The sequence below is a fragment of the Monodon monoceros genome, unplaced genomic scaffold (assembly GCF_005190385.1).
Source record: "Monodon monoceros isolate NGI ecotype Baffin Bay Population unplaced genomic scaffold, NGI_Narwhal_1 Super_Scaffold_2, whole genome shotgun sequence".
NCBI classification, from domain to species: Eukaryota; Metazoa; Chordata; class Mammalia; order Artiodactyla; family Monodontidae; genus Monodon; species Monodon monoceros.
This window is the reverse complement of record NW_021703776.1, coordinates 51,562,041-51,578,251: the sequence shown is the minus strand read 5'-3', so window position 1 is coordinate 51,578,251 and position 16,211 is coordinate 51,562,041.

The following is a 16,211-nucleotide window of genomic DNA, read 5'->3' as shown; positions in this document are numbered from 1 at the left end:
TGTAGTAACATTCAACATTTAACAAGGCTAGGGACTTCCCTGGTGGTGCAGTGATTAAGAATCCGCCTGCCAATGCAAGGGACACGGGTTTGATCTCTGGTCTGGGAAGATCCCACAGGCCACGGAGCAACTAAGCCCACGCGCCACAACTACTGAGCCTGCGCTCTAGGGCCCATGTGGGATCTTCCGGGACCGGGGCACGAACCTGTGTCCCCTGCATCGGCAGGCGGACTCTCAACCACTGTGCCACCAGGGAAGCCCCTGTGGCCATTTTTATAATCTATCACAACACCTAAATCTGATGTACCTGAAGCCTTCTCCATCTCAATGGACAGCAACTCTATCCTTCCATGTATTCAGCCCAAAACCTTGTAGCCATCTTTGACTACTTTGTATCTCTCACATGCAAATGCAAACTACCTGCTAAGCCTATAGGCTCTAACTTTAAAATATATCCAGAATCTACCATTTCTCATTACCTTTACTACTAGCACCCTACGCTAAGCCAGTATCATCTCTCACCCAGATTACCCCAATAACTTCCCAACAGGATTCTCTGCTTCTACTTTCACCTTCCTACCATCTATTATTCTCAACACAACTGCCATAGTGATACTTTTAAAAAGTAAGTCAGATCACATCAGTCTTCTGCTTAAAACCCTGAAAGATCCCGTTTTACTCAGAATAAAAGCTTACATTCTTGAAATATTTCATGAGGCCTCACACAATCTGGCTTCCCTTTTCCTCTCTAACCTTATCAGCTCCTGTTTTAGTCACTTAGGCTACCATAACAAAAATACCATAGGCTGATTGGCTTATAAACAACAGAAATGTATTTCTCACAGTTCTGGATGCTGGAAAGTCCAAGATCAAGTTTCCAGCAGATTAAGTATCTAGGCAGGGCTCAATTCCTGGTTCATAGATGGCCATCTTCTTGCACTAACCTCACATGGTGAAAGGGGAGGTATCCCTCTGAGGTCTCTACTCCTATTCGTGAGTGCTTCACCTTCAGGACCTAATCACCTCCCAAAGACCTCACCTCATAATACCATCACATTGGTTGTTAAGATTTAACATATGAATTGTGGGGCAAAATAAATATTCAGTCTACAGCATTCTACCCCCCAGCCCCCCAAAATTCAGTCCCTTCTCACATGCAAAATATATTCATTTCATCCCAACAGCCCCCAAAAGTCTTAACTCATTCCAGGATCAACTCAAAAGTCTAATCTAGATATCATCTAAATTAGATATTATAAGCAGATAGGGTAGGGAGTCCCCGGAGGAAAAGAACGCAGGCATGGCTTTCTTGACATGAAAGAAGCCATTTTTGGCCTAAGCCATTTTTTGTGATCTAAGCCTGGCCACAATGCTGCCCTTGAACAGGTCTCAGTGATTAATCATCTTAAGGGAATGCAACAACAAAGGAAAAGTGGTCAAGAAACAATAGTTAGGTAATAAAACAGAGTCCTAATTCCTCCTCAAGGGATATACATAACAATCTGATACATATCTTTGAGTTCTACAGGAACTAAGGCCCTCACCCAGGTGGAGGATGGTAACTACACGCTGAGATCTCAGACTGCTTGGAAACTAAGAGTGAAGATGCTGACATTTTCTGACCCTCATGACTTCAATCAACTAAAGCCTGGATTCTGGCCACCTTTGCCCCAATTCTATGCTGGATTTTCTTCTGCTCAAGCCCCTTCATGAATATGCATATACCACCCAAACCCCTTCATGAATATGCATGTACCCTTAGCTTAAAACTTCCCAATTTTGCTGTTTGGGAAGACACTGCTCTGGGAAAGATCCTCAGTGTTCTCCTTACTTGCAGCAAGTAATAAATCCTTCTTTCTCCCACTCTTTGGCTTGGTTGTGCCTTTTGGCTTCACACCCACCAAGAGGTGAACCCAGTTTTCCAGTAACAATATGGGTGAGACTAAAATTATGACTCATCCTGAAGCAAATTGCCCTCCAGTAATCACACAAGTTATGTACTTCTAAAATACAGTGGTTGGACAGGCATAGGACAGACATTCCCGTTCCAAAAGGGAGGAATCAGAAAGAAGAAAGGAGTGACAGGTCCCGAGCAAGTCCAAAATGCAACAGGGCAAATTCCATTAGAACTTAAGGCTCAAGAATAATCCTCTTTGGCTCAATGATCTGCCTCCCAGGTACACTGGGGTGGAGGTCTTGCCTTCTGAACACATTGGAGCAGAAAATCCCACATTCTAGATTGATTGGGGCCTGATCTTACATCTTTGGGTGACCCTGCCCCCTATGGTGTTTCTCTCCCTGGGCCCTTCCCTCCACATTTCTGAGGCTAGGGTCCCAAACTGGTAACTCTGCTGGTAACTCCTGTCCTTTGAAATCTAGGTAGAGGCAGCCATGGCCCCATGGCTTTGCTGGGCACAGACCAGGCCACTCCAGGGTCCACCAGAGTGGCACCTGGGGCAACTGAGGAACCACAGCACCAAGATGTGAGGTGGTGCCAGGCCACATGAACCAAAATCCCAAAGGTGCCAGCGGCCACTCCTTTGAAACCACTCTGCCTCCCAGGCCTTTGAAGGTCCTTCCCCCACAGACACTCCCCTCAACTGTGATGAGCACGAGAGCTCTGATGATCTCTGAATTGCCTTCAGAATCACTCTTCCATTTTCTTGGACAGCAGTTCCTAGCTTCTGTTGAGATGGTTGATCCATACCAATATTATCAAATGGTCATTTGGCTACACCCTTAGTATTCTCTTCCAACCATGCTTTCTCATTTTTTGCAATATGAATAGGCCGAGAATTTCCAAATCTTTAAGTCCTGCTTCTCTTTTGACTAACAACTCTGTCTTTAAACCATTTCTCTCTTCTCACATTTTATTGTAAGCCGTCAAGAGGAGCCATGCTGCTCCTTCAACGCTATCAATACTGAAACTGTTAGAAATAACTCCAGCTAAATATCCAGTTTCATCATTTCCAAGTTCTACCCTCCAGAAAGCACTAGAACGTGAACACGATTCAGCCAAGTTCTTTGTCACTTTAGAACAGGGATGGCCTCTTCTCTCTTGTCCAATAACATGTTCCTCATTTCTATCAGAGACCACATCACAATGACCTTTACATGCATATCTCTATCAACATTCTGTTCAGGATGACTTAGGTATTCTCTAAGAAGATTTAGGCTTTCACTACATCTCTCCTTTTTCTTTGTGAGTTCTCATCAGAATCGGCCTTCACGATCCATTCACAGCAATGTAGGCTTTTTCTAGCATGCACTTTAAAACTTCTCCAGCCTCTACCCAAAGCCATTTTCACATTTGTAGGTATCTAGTACAGCAGCACCTACCACTCAGTATGAGTATTCTGTCCTTGTCTGTTCAGGCTGCCGTAACAAAAATACTATAGACTGGGTGGCTTATAAACAACAGAAATGTACTTCTTACATTTCTGGAGATTGGAAGTCCAAGATCAAGGTGCTTGCAGATACAGTGTCTGATGAGGGTCATTTTCCTGGTTCTTGGATGGCTGTCTTCTCACTGTGTCCTCACATGACAGAAGAGGTCTCTCCTTTCCTCAACACCTCACCTCGTAGTAACATCACATTGGGCATTAGGATTGAACATATGAATTTGGGGAAGACACAACGTTAATTCTACAGCACCTCTTCTCCCCCTCATGCACTCCATTCCAGCCACAATAGCCTCCTCATTGTCCTTTGTACAAGCCACATATTAAGGACTCTGTTTTAATTACTCTCTCCACCTAGAACACTCCTGCCCCATATCTGTTTATTAACTCCCTCATCTCCATCAAGTCTTTGTTCAAACCAAGGACCTTACCTGGACCACTCTATTTAATACTCTAACCTGTTCTCCCCTACCCAGAACTCCAATCCCGCTTACCCTGCTCTCCTTTTTCTCTTTCCATAGCACTTAAAGCCTCCTAAACATTTATTAATTTGTTAGTTTCATTGGGTATTGTCTATTTCACCAACTAAAGTACAAGTTCCATGAAGGCATAAATCTCTGTCAGTTTTGATCACTAATGTTTCCCAATGTCAGGATAAATTGTCAAAGTATTGGAAAAGAGCAAGAGCTTTAACTTTCACTGGAATGCTGGACATGGTCTAGTAAACACTCTGGGGATTTCAGATTCCATAGAGATGTGAACCTTTGGTTGCCTTTGATTGATTCTGTAGGGATAGAAGTTAACTTATTAAAAAACTAATAGTGGGACTTCCCTGGTAGTCCAGTGGTAAAGAATCCACCTTACAATGCAGGGGACACAGGTTAGATCCCTGGTCGGGGAACTAAGATCCCACATGCCGTGGGGCAACTAAGCCCACACACCACAACTACTGAGCTCACACACCTCAACTAGAGAGCCTGCATGCCGCAAACTACAGAGCCCACGCGCTCTGGAACCCACGAACCATAACTACAGAGCCCACATGTCCTGGAGCCTGTGTGCCACAATTAGAGAAAACTTGCACACCACAACTAGGGAGAGAAAACCTTCACACCACAACTAGAGAGAGAAAACCTGCACACCACAACTAGAGAGAAGCCTGCATGCCACCACAAAGAGCCATGTCCCGCAACGAAAGATTCCACATGCCTCAATGAAGATCCCGCATGCCGAAATTAAGACCTGACACAGCCAAAAATAAACTAAATAAATTAATTAATTAAATAAATCTTAAAAAAAAAACTAATAGTAACTCAAGTGTCTCCTTCTACAAAAATGCAAATGATTGCTGTTCACAGCAATGCAAATGTATTTTGTACTTCTTATTGGTTTCAACGTTAATGAGTTAAATAAAATATTTGAACATGTTTATATTTTATTTCTATTAAATATCATATTTTCACCCTTTTGGAAATTATCCTTTAGTACTTTTGCAAATCACCCACTGAGATGCCCAGCTGGACTGACCTGATGGAGCCAGGGAAACTGTGCTACCAGAGAAGTGAACTTCATGGCCTGTTTAAACCCAGGCATATCTTTTCTTGGCTTCTATAATGAATCCTCAGGGACAATAGAAGCTTAACTTCGCTGATGGTTTCTCTAAGATTTTTGTTTCCTCTCTACTGAATTATGTTTTGTTTTTGCTTCTGGTTTGTACACAGTCAAGTTATTTCTCATTGACAGCAGCCATGACTGGGAATTTGGTTTATAGTCTAACTACTTGGTGAATTCTCTCCGTGGATGATGGTGGTATGTTTTCTGTTAAGTGAGAGGTAAAAGAGAATCTGATTTGTTAGTCTTTTTTGTTTACTTGTCTCTGTCTATTTGTGAATACAAACCAATTCAGAATTCATACCCACTGAGAAGAAGAAAGCTCTTTGAGATCTGGACCAGAGAGTTTTTGTTTTTCTCTGTTTATTTGTGAACATTGGCTGAAGTTGTACAAGTTAGGTTATGAGCTATCCATATCTGGGTATATCTATATGTCTATAATTGAGAAAAGTCTTGACCTCTTATTATTTGGGTACAAGATGTTTTCCTACCTCCACATATATTAATAATTTAGATCCTAGGACTTCCCTACTGGTGCAATGGTTAATAATCTGCCTGTCATTGCAGGGGACATGGGTTCAAGCCCTGGTCTGGGAAGATCCCACATGTTGTGGAGCAACTAAGCCCGCGAGCCGCAACTGCTGAAGCCCGCATGCCTAGAGCCCATGCTCTGCAACAAGAGAAGCCACTGCAATGAGAAGCCCTGAGAAGCCCATGCACCGCAACGAAGAGTAGCCCCCACTCACCGCAACTAAAGAAAGCCTGAGCGTAGCAATGAAAACACAACCCAGACAAATAAATAAATAAATAAACTTATGAAAAAAATAATAATTTGGATCCTAATGTCTCTTAATTTAAAGGAGTTTCATTCTAATTAGTTTATACAGTTAGCTGTCAAGATCATCTAAGCAACCATCATTTCTAATAGTCCCATAATTCACAAAACAATAAGGATGTTGAACGTCTAGCAATTTTAATATGCTGGACATTTAAGGAAAAAAATTCCTGTTATGGACACTGCTAGCTCAGAAATAGTTTAAAAATCCAAGATCACATAAGATCACATAACTAAGGTTTAATTATATGGGCTTAATAATATGTTTGCTTGTTTGTTTTTTTGACGACGCTATGTCTGCTCTCTAATTTATCAGAGTTAAGTATAAAACAAGTGCACATTTTATATTTCTTCTATGTTTATTTTAAATCAACCTCCTATTTTTTCTTTTTACCTTTTGACCCCGTTCACGCATTTCCCTCACCCCTGACTCCCCAACCTCTGGCAATCACCAATCTGTTCTCCATATTTAGGAGCTTCTTTTGTTTGTCAGTTTTTAAGGTTCCACATGTAAGAGAAATCATACGGTACTTGTCTTTGACTTATTTCACTTAGCATAACACCTTCGAGGTCCATTAATTTGTCACAAATGGCAAATTTCATTCTTTTTTATGGCTGAATAATATTCCACTGTGTATATATACCACAATTTCTTTATCCATTCATCCATTCAGCAACATGTTCTTTTTTATAAGACTTAGGTTTTTCCTCATGAAAAAACTATTTAATATAAACTTCCTAACATCACTCCTACATTATGTTTAAAATTATGAAAAATATATCAAACTAATTTGAAACATTCTGACAAACATTTTATATCAAGAGGAATTATGATTTGTAATGGGTCCACTTAAAGATAATTTCTAAGATCTTTAGTTAACTTAAAACCTTGAGACAATATTAATTTAATTAAGAGATAATTCTCAGATACCTACCTAATTTCTAAGTAAGATAATATACTGAAACCTTGGTTACTAACCATAATTTGAAGTTTATATACTATTAATTTTTATTTTATAAGCTATAGAGTGATTGTATCTTTATGTCATACTAATGGACATGTTCATTCTGGGTACTTTAACGTGTAAAGGTATTGTGTGTGGCTAAGAAAGTTGTGTGATGTATATTGCTAGTCATAGTCTGCTGAAATGCTTGTATTAACAGTTTTCAGTTACCTACCTCTCAGCTTTCTCTGTGCAATGGGAATTAATTATTTTGATTAAAGCTTATAATGTCACAGGTGTTTGAGACTATACTATACAAGAGTGATAGAGAACTACAGCTGAGCAAGGGTTTCTATTGTTCAAGAGAAGAAAAAGGGTTGTTTTGTCCTAAAATAGAATGTCAGTTTGTCCCAGACTATGAAAAAACATAGTAAAAGACAAAAGTTGAAGCAAGTGAATTTTATTTGCTTGGTTTATATCACCTGAGCTTGGAGGGAAAAAAATATAAAATGTACTAAACTTTTAGCAAATTTTGCTCAGTTTTGATGGGCTTGTTTCCAGGCACTTTCATCTACAATTTGAAAGATGATTCTTTAGCTTTCATAAATCTGCCTAAATGGCAGAAATTCTGTTTCTTACCAGAATAATTTTCTGTTTTTTATGTTGGCATGTACACTTGGTTAATTTAAAAAACAAAAACAAAACACTGGGAACAAAAGTCTTCTCACTTGTGAAAGAGCTAAGTTTCCTTAAACTCCAGTTATTTTCTTTTATGTTTATTTTAATATACTTTATTTTTGCTTTGATTAAATGGAAAATCAAGTGTTGTTTCTCAGGAACCCATAATCCTATGTTTAAAGCTTGACAAAATCTCCTCTGACAACTCTTCATTGTGCCTTCCCATGATCATATGATCACAAATACCATATGATTATTTTACATTTAGAAAAAATAAATTAAATAAAACTTTCAGGATATCTTTTTTTTTTTTATCCCAGACTTTATTACAAGGTTATGGACTTGGGCTTACATATTAAAATCTGACTGAGCTGTGAGGCCCTCTTGTTAGTACTATAAGGCAGGTACTATGTGTCTGTTTATTTCTGGTCAGGAAGGGAATTAACTGGGCTCTCATCCCGGCTCTGTCTCCAGCCAGTAATTTTCTTGCTTATTAACTGAGGAGGGGAGGGTGCTGAACAAGATGTTTGCTGTGGTTCTTTTCAGCACTAACCACCTATAATGCAGTGATATTTTTTTATGTGCTCAACAAGTTTTTGTTACTCAACTTTCATCAGCATTTCACCCAACAACTGATTTGTCTGCTTACCATCTAATCCAACAAGTCACTGTGTCTACAACAGACCTCCTTCCTCACAGCCACTCCAGGACAAAGGAAAAGCTCCCATCTGGACGGCCTTAACTTGGGGTCAGTTAAGTCCTATTTCAGCCACCTGGGGCCACAGCGGCAGGAGGAAGCATGTGGCTGAAGCTGAGGAAGGGGCTCTCTCTGTACAGCTCTGGAGAATTGCTCTCGCTCCCCAGAGACACCTTGCCAGTCGATGCCAAATGGCCCTAGTGCTCTTGGGAAGCTTTAGAGGTAAATACAGTTCAAGTAGGGAAATAATTTACCATAAATAATAACAATAAGCTGACAATAGTACTTGAGCATTAACCTGAACCTATTATCTATTAGGCATTATGCAAAGTGCTTTACATGTACTATCAGATGTAATTCTCCCAATAACCCTTGGAAACAGAAAAGACTACCACTCCTGCTTTATTGAATAAGGAACTGAGGCTTAGAGGGAGGTCAAGTCCATAACGGCAGTGTGATGCCCAACAAGTCACTTCAGAACTTCTGGCTGAAGTGTCTTCTTCACGCCTAAAAGCAGGAGGTTGGCCTGGGGCAGTATTTTACAAGGTGTGGTGTACAGACTACTCTCTCCAATCACCTGGGTGCTTGTTAAAATGCAGACTCCTGGCTCCACCCCAGATCTACGAAATCAGGATCCATAGGGGTAAGGCCCAGGAATCTGTGTGTTTAACAAAACCCCAGGTGCTTCTTAAACACCAAGTATATGACTGCTAAATCTCACAGAGCTCTAATATGATGACCTGTGGTTTCCTTTTGTGAGAGACTCTTTAAGAAAGCAGGCTTTTCTCTTTAATTGTACCCCAAGATAACCCCAAACGTTTGACTTTATATATGATCTAACGTCTATAAAGTCCTCCCAGGAAAACTGGCCTCAGAGGGGGAAAGGAAGGTCACTTCCTGGCAAGCTAGGAACCTTAGCAAATTTTGGAGACCTAAAGAAGAAGTTCACTCAAATTTATAGGTACTGAAAGGGAGCAGAATCTGTCACCCCAAAATATGCCTCTTTGGCATAAGAATTATTGATTATTTTAGGTTGATTATTTTTAAGAAACCACAGAACAGGAGAAGCTCTGAAAACCAAGTAGAAGTTAACCTTTTGTGAGAGAAATTTACATTTATAATGGAAATCTCCATTTGTAAGGGTGTCGCCTATCAATGGAAAAGGCAGCAACTTAAATCTGCATAACAACCCCATACGCTTGTTTACTTTGCCTGACAACCTCCTATACCTGGCTCCCCTTTCCTTCTGCCCCCCAACATCTTCTTTTGTCTTTAGCTGAAAATGGTATTTAAGGTGATGGCTTGGGCCATTTGGGGGAGTTACTCAGTTTTCCTGGGACTGTCCCACCTACGTAGGAGGTACATGTTATTAAACTTCTGTTTTTCTCCAATTAATCTGCCTTTTATTGCAGGAAGGTCTCACCAAGAACCTCGGAAGGGTTTTTTGTTTGTTTGTTTCCCTCCCTTACAGTCCTCTGGGTGAAATCTGATAGTTTCTTGGACTTTGTTTCCTCATCCTGGGTTAGAATAAAAAATAACAGATCCTTTCAAAAGTCCAATCTAAGATCTATCACAAAAACTTCAAAATCAAAGTGACTTCTGTGGCCTCTGTAGTTTCATAATATTTACAGGATCTAAATGTACAAAGCAGACTCAACAAGGCCCATATGGATAAGTAATAGTCTTCCAGCACCCTATGTCAACAATCAGGCAAAACCTAATGAGAACACATTTTATGTGATCAAAATAATTTAAGATCACAAGTGGGGAAGGGTGAGACTATCAGACAAATTGCCCAGACTTGGAAAAACAGTAAAAGAGATTACTGGGTATCCTTCCAATGGAATGTTGGTCATTTGTCTGGTAGATTCTCCAGGGGCAGAATCTGTCTGATCCCATGCGGATGTAAACCTTTGATTGTCTTTGATTGACTAGACTATTTTTAAAACTTTTCAGAGATAAAAGTTAGCTTGTAGAAAACTGAAAAGTAATATAAATGTTTCCAGCCTGTAGTAATTCAAATTATTCTTTTTCCTAGACATGCAAATAAATTTTGACTAATAGAATATAAAGTTCTGCAAATCAAATTCTCTTTGAATCAGTTTTAACATGTCACTGATTCCCTCTGTGAAAGGAAAATCAAAATGGAGTCAGTATTGCTAGGAGAGCCCTCTAAAACAGAGCAGGAGGCCATGGAGGAAATGGGACTATGTACTTCTCAGCCAGGATGGAATCTGAACTTTTGACCACTTATTGTCTTAACAGAGGCACCCAGAACCTCTCCACAATGTTCCAGAAACTCAAGATACTCATCAGACCCTTGCCCTAAGTCACTCATGACAGCCTATCTCTCAAGGACAAATATTTCTTTTTTGCATCAGAGCCAGTCAAAATTCTTACTAGACAACATTAACAACCTTGTAGCTTTTGCCTTTATAAGCCCCTGACTCTTTCTCTTCCCCAGAACACTCTTTTACTTTTACCTGAATCTGTCTCCCAAACTGCAATTCCTAAGACCCCAAATAAAACTCTTTGTTCTTTGCAGCCTCTATACTGATTATTATTTGTTGCCTCATTAAAGAGTTAATTTAAATCTTTGGCAGGTGTTCATTTTATATTTCTATGAGCATCATAATTTTAGGTTTTTGAAAATTATACTTTATCACCATGAATCTAGAAGTTATGTAAGTTAAAGGACAGTAAGAGAGAAATACATTTTCACAGAATTGAATCATGGCTAGCAATCATAATAGCTACTGTTTATTAAAAGCCTAATGTGTACCAAACACTATACTGATGCCAATGCTTTAATTATCATTCCAACGACCCTGCATTATTACTATCCCCACATTTTAGATGAGGAAACATGTTCAAAACCATCAAGTGAGTTGCCCGAGATCACAGAACTGGTCATTAAAATCCAGGTTGCAAACCCAGGTCTGGGTGATTTCTGTTTCCAGTAGCAGTGCTACCAGCCAATCTGTTAATCTCTCTGGATGTGAGTCTTTCACCTTTTATCAAATGGCAGCCCTTTAAGGTCCTGCATGTTTTTAATCACAGTAAATTTCCCAGCTACAAGCCTTAATTCCTCTCAAGTGATTTCCTTCTCGGCGTACATATTCAATATATCAAAAGGTGAACTTTTAATTTGAGGAGTCGAGATAAAAATAATACAGCACAGCACTAATTAAAGTAATTGAAGAAAATCAGCAAAAGTAATTAATAAAGCATCCAGTTAAAACACTTAGGCACCCCATTGTGAATGGGGCACGTTTCAAACAGGAAATAAATGAGAGGGGAGCCACAATAAAAGAAATTAATGAGCCTTTTCAACATTATAAGTGATAAGTTGAAGCTCAAGTAACATGGGAATGCAAATTAAACGTAAAGAGTGTTATGAGCTAGAAATTATGTGGTCCAAAAACAAGGTAGGCAAGAATGAAAGGTTGGACGAGTCTCAGAGAAGCCAGAGAAGACTAGCCTCAGTGGCGACGAGAGATGGCTTCCAGACAAGGGTCCCTAGACTGAGTCTCCACAAAGTGATGCAGAGGACAGAGGCAATCTACCCAAAAAAACTTGGGTCCTCAAACCCACTATAGTATAACTGAAACCATGCACCTAAGATTGGGACTTGAACCCACGTGGCTGGGACTCGAACCCAGCCAAAACCCACAGTCTTCCAACTGAGCTCACACACCTGGTTTCAGGACTTAACGAACCTCAGGTACTTGATGTCTCATCACAGAAAGAATTCATTGAGAGACAAAGTGATAGGTAAGAAGTGGATTTTTTTTTTTAATAAATTTATTATTTATTTTTGGCTGTGTTGGATCTTCGTTGCTGCACACAGGCTTTCTCTAGTTGTGGCAAGTGGGGGCTACTCTTCGTTGCAGTGTGCTGGCTTCTCATTGCAGTGGCTTCTCGTTGCGGAGCACAGGCTCTAGGCACATGGGCTTCAGTAGTTGTGACTCGCGGGCTCAGTAGCTGTGGCATATGGGCTTAGCTGCTCCGCGGCATGTGGGATCTTCCCGGCCCAGGGCTCGAACCCGTGTCCCCTGAATTGGCAGGCAGATTTTTAACCACTGCGCCACCAGGGAAGCCCAAAAAGTGGATTTATTTAGAGAGAAACACGCTCCACAGTGTGTGGGCCATCTCAGAAGGTGAGAAAGGCACCAGGGTATGGGGTTGTCAGTTTTTATAGGGTTGGGTAATTTCATAATCTAATGAGTGGGAGGAGTATTCCAGCTATTTCAGGAAGAAGCAGGGGTTTCCAGGAATCGGGCCACCACCCACTTTTTGATCCTTATGGTCGGTCTTGGAACTGTCATGGCACCTGTGGATGTGTCATTTAGCTTGCTGATGTGTTACAGAGAGCATATACTGAGGCTCAAGGTCTAGTGGAAGTCGACTTGTCCTCCATCTTGAACCCATTTGGTTCTGATCAGTTTATGTCATGTTCTCGGGCTATGTCATTCTTTCAAAGGTTGTGCCCTGCCTCCTTCCCTCCTGTTTCATAACTGCCCAACTCATCACTTCACTGTGCCTGCATAAGACAGCCAGAAGGTATGCCACACTACAGGCGTCAGCGGCAGCTGAACATCGGAAAGGAAACACATACACAACACACACAAAGAGGCCTGGTAATCACATGTTTAAAACTTCTACCTAGATAACCCCCTGCAAACCTAAAGTATCTAAATTGGGGAAGCCAATAAAGCAATACTTTCCTTTGTTGTCTTTTCATTGGGAACTTAGATATAACCTCAATCTGGCTTAACTTTTTCTGAAGCTGATCCAATTTCAGATGATGTAAAGAAAGGGCCTCTCCATTTGCTTCATCCCTGAGACCGTGTGATAGAGCTTGGAACTTCAAGTCAGAGATACTGGCTTTCCCTCTGGTTTCGCTTACCAGCCCTGTGATCTTGGGCAAATTACTTATGTATTCTAAGTCTTGGTTAGGTGAAGTAAAAGAGTGAAATAATACCTATCCCCTTAGGTTGTGGTGAGAACTAAATGTAATAACATGTTAAGTACCTGGCACGTGCCTGCCACAAAGAACTTGCTCAGCAAATATCCTGATTTCTTTCTCTCCTTCCTTGTAAAGTGTTTGGGAAATGATTCCAGGATTCCTTACCTCATTTTAAATATTCTACTCTAAAGACAAGTTATGCCTACTGAGGTTTTTTCCCAATAGAATTAAGTTACTGGAAACAACGCTCTGTAGAATTGAGTACACCCCCAACTTTTTCATGTCATGGCACATTTAGAAAGTAATAATATTTCTACGGCACAATGGGATATACAGACAAAACTCATCTCAGCCAGAGGCAACAGGCCTGTAGCTCTGTCCCTTCTACAAGCCACTTGCTACCACGAAGATGAGGTAGTCTATATTTTAGCTCACTTGAAACCCACTTAAAGCACGTAAGTGAGTCACAGTGTAGGCAGACAGGGTAGGGAGTCCCCGGAGGAAGAGAACCAGACATGGCTTTCTTGACATAAGAGAAGCTATTATAGGCCTAAACCTGGCCACAATGCTTGCCCTGAAGAAGAATAGGCCCCTTCATGAATATGCATACACACTTGTCCCTTTAACCTAAGGGTGGATGTGAGCATTCATCCACCCTTAGGTTAAAACTTCCCCGATTTTGTTATTCAAAGAGACACTGCTTTGGGAAATATCCCTGGGTCTCTCCTTACTTGCTGCAAGTAATAAATCCTTCCTTCTGCTCTTTGGCTTGGTTGTATCTTGTGGCTCAACACCCACCAAGAGGCAAACCCAGTTTTTGGGTAACGACAGTTCACTTATTAGGACTCTCCAAGTGTGGTACCCAGGCCAGCAGCAGGAGCCACCTGGGAATCTGTTAGAAATGCAGTCTCTTCCCCAGCCCACTCTCAACGAATCAGAAATTCTGGGATTGGAGTTCAGAGACCTGTTTTAACAAACCCTTCCTGTGATTCTGATGCGCACTTTGAAAGTTTGAGAACTACTGCTTTATATGGATCTCTGAAGTTCTTAAATAACAAAGAACCTTTTCCATTTTATTGCACATACTATTTTTTTTAATGTTACCATTTTAGTGATACATGTGACCCTGAGGAAGGATCTACTCTCTGATGACCTTGAAGGAGAGCAGAATTTGTCACCACAAAATGTGCATAAGGATTATTTTAGGCTGATTATTTAAAAAAAAAAAAAAAGCAGAAAAGAGATAAGCTCTGAAAACCAAGTAAAAGTTACCCTTTGCTAAGAGAAATTTACATTTATAAGGAGAATCTCCATTTGTAAGGGTGTTTCCTTCTCAGTACCAGGAAGAGGAGGATGACTAAATCTACAGATACTCTTTTTTTTTTTTTTTTTTTTTTTTTGCGGTAAGCGGGCCTCTCACTGTTGTGGCCTCTCCCGCTGCGGAGCATAGGCTCCGGACGCGCAGGCTCAGCAGCCATGGCTCACGGTCCTAGCCGTTCCGCGGCATGTGGGATCTTCCCACACCGGGGCACGAACCGGTGTCCCCTGCATCGGCAGGTGGACACTCAACCACTGCGCCACCAGGGAAGCCCTACAGATACTCTTATCACTGGAGAAGGCAACTTAAATCTGCATAGTAAGCATACCCTTGTTTACTGTGCTTTGTCTGAAAACCTGGCTCTCCCTCACCCAACATCTTTTGCTTTCAGCTGCAAATGGCATTTAAGGTGATGGCTTGGGCCATTTTGGGGGGGTTCCTCAGTTTTCCTGGGTATGTCCTTTGTATACAAGAGGAATACATGTTATTAAATGTCTGTTTTTTTTCTCCTGTTAATCTGTCTTTTATTACACGGGGCAGAGGAGGGTCTCAGCCAAGGACCTAGAAGGGTAGCGGGAAAATTCTTTTTTCTCCCCCACCATGTCTCCCCACATATGCATGGTACACTTCAAGACCACATGGTAGGATTCTGTCACCCCTACAGCCCAGCAGCAAAGTGTCACCTCAGGGTCTGGAGGGCCAGTATTTTCCAGGGAGAGGGATAAGCGAAATAAAAGAGTCAGAGTGGAAAATATTTATTTCTTGGAAAACCTTTCCAGAGGGCCTTAGGTCCTATGCTGCCCCCTAGAACCTATTTCCCTGAGCAACTATGTAACCTGATGTTTTGTTAAAGACATTCTTGCCTAAAAGATGAATGAAAATTTTTACTTGGGTTTTAGGAGGGGAGGCCTTGACTTTTCCTACTCCATTTCATTATGAAAATTAAAGTTAAATAGCCTAATGGAGAAGAGGGAGATTTATTTCATATTTAATAATTAAAGTCATCAAGGTGATCAATTGAAATTGTGTAGTGCATTAGGTAGCAAATGTGAAAAAGAATTGTTCTTCAGATTAAAGTGCCATTTTTATTATAAAGTAAGCATTTTGAAAAAGGACATTTACAGTTCAAATAGCTTCTCTCTTATCCCCTTATGGCCACAAAAATGAGAGATTTGTCCTTTTGTTGTGAATAATTTCCAAATGGAAGAGTCACAGTAGGGGTGAGAATAGCAGAGCTCCAAAAGAGAAGATTGCTTCATCTTTTGACATTTTGGTTTCTTGTGTATTTATTAAAAATTATACCATTGTAGTGGAATAGGTTTTAACAAATGTCAACCTCAAGCATTTCCACATTTATAAAAAAACAATTTCACACGTCAGCTGATTCTCTACACCTCTGGTCCTGCTACAGCCTGGGTGCACTCAGGAGCCTCCACTGAACTTTCATCAAAGAGGATTCTATGCCTCCCATTGTTCCAGTTAAAGATTTTTCTTCTATGTTACACTACTTTATATCCCGTGCATTCTTTTTCTCTCACAAATGAATGTTACTCGTTTCTAATTTTGCTATTTTATACTTAATTAGAACTTTACAATATTCATTTCTGAAAAAAATCTTCTAAATTTCATAATGTTCTCTACCAATAGTCTTTAAATTAGCCACAGTCAATAAGCAATTTACTCCCCTAAATTTTTTGCAGGGTGTAGTAATCTGAAAAGGGTTTTTGTTTGTTTGTTTTGAATTTAAATGTGAAATTG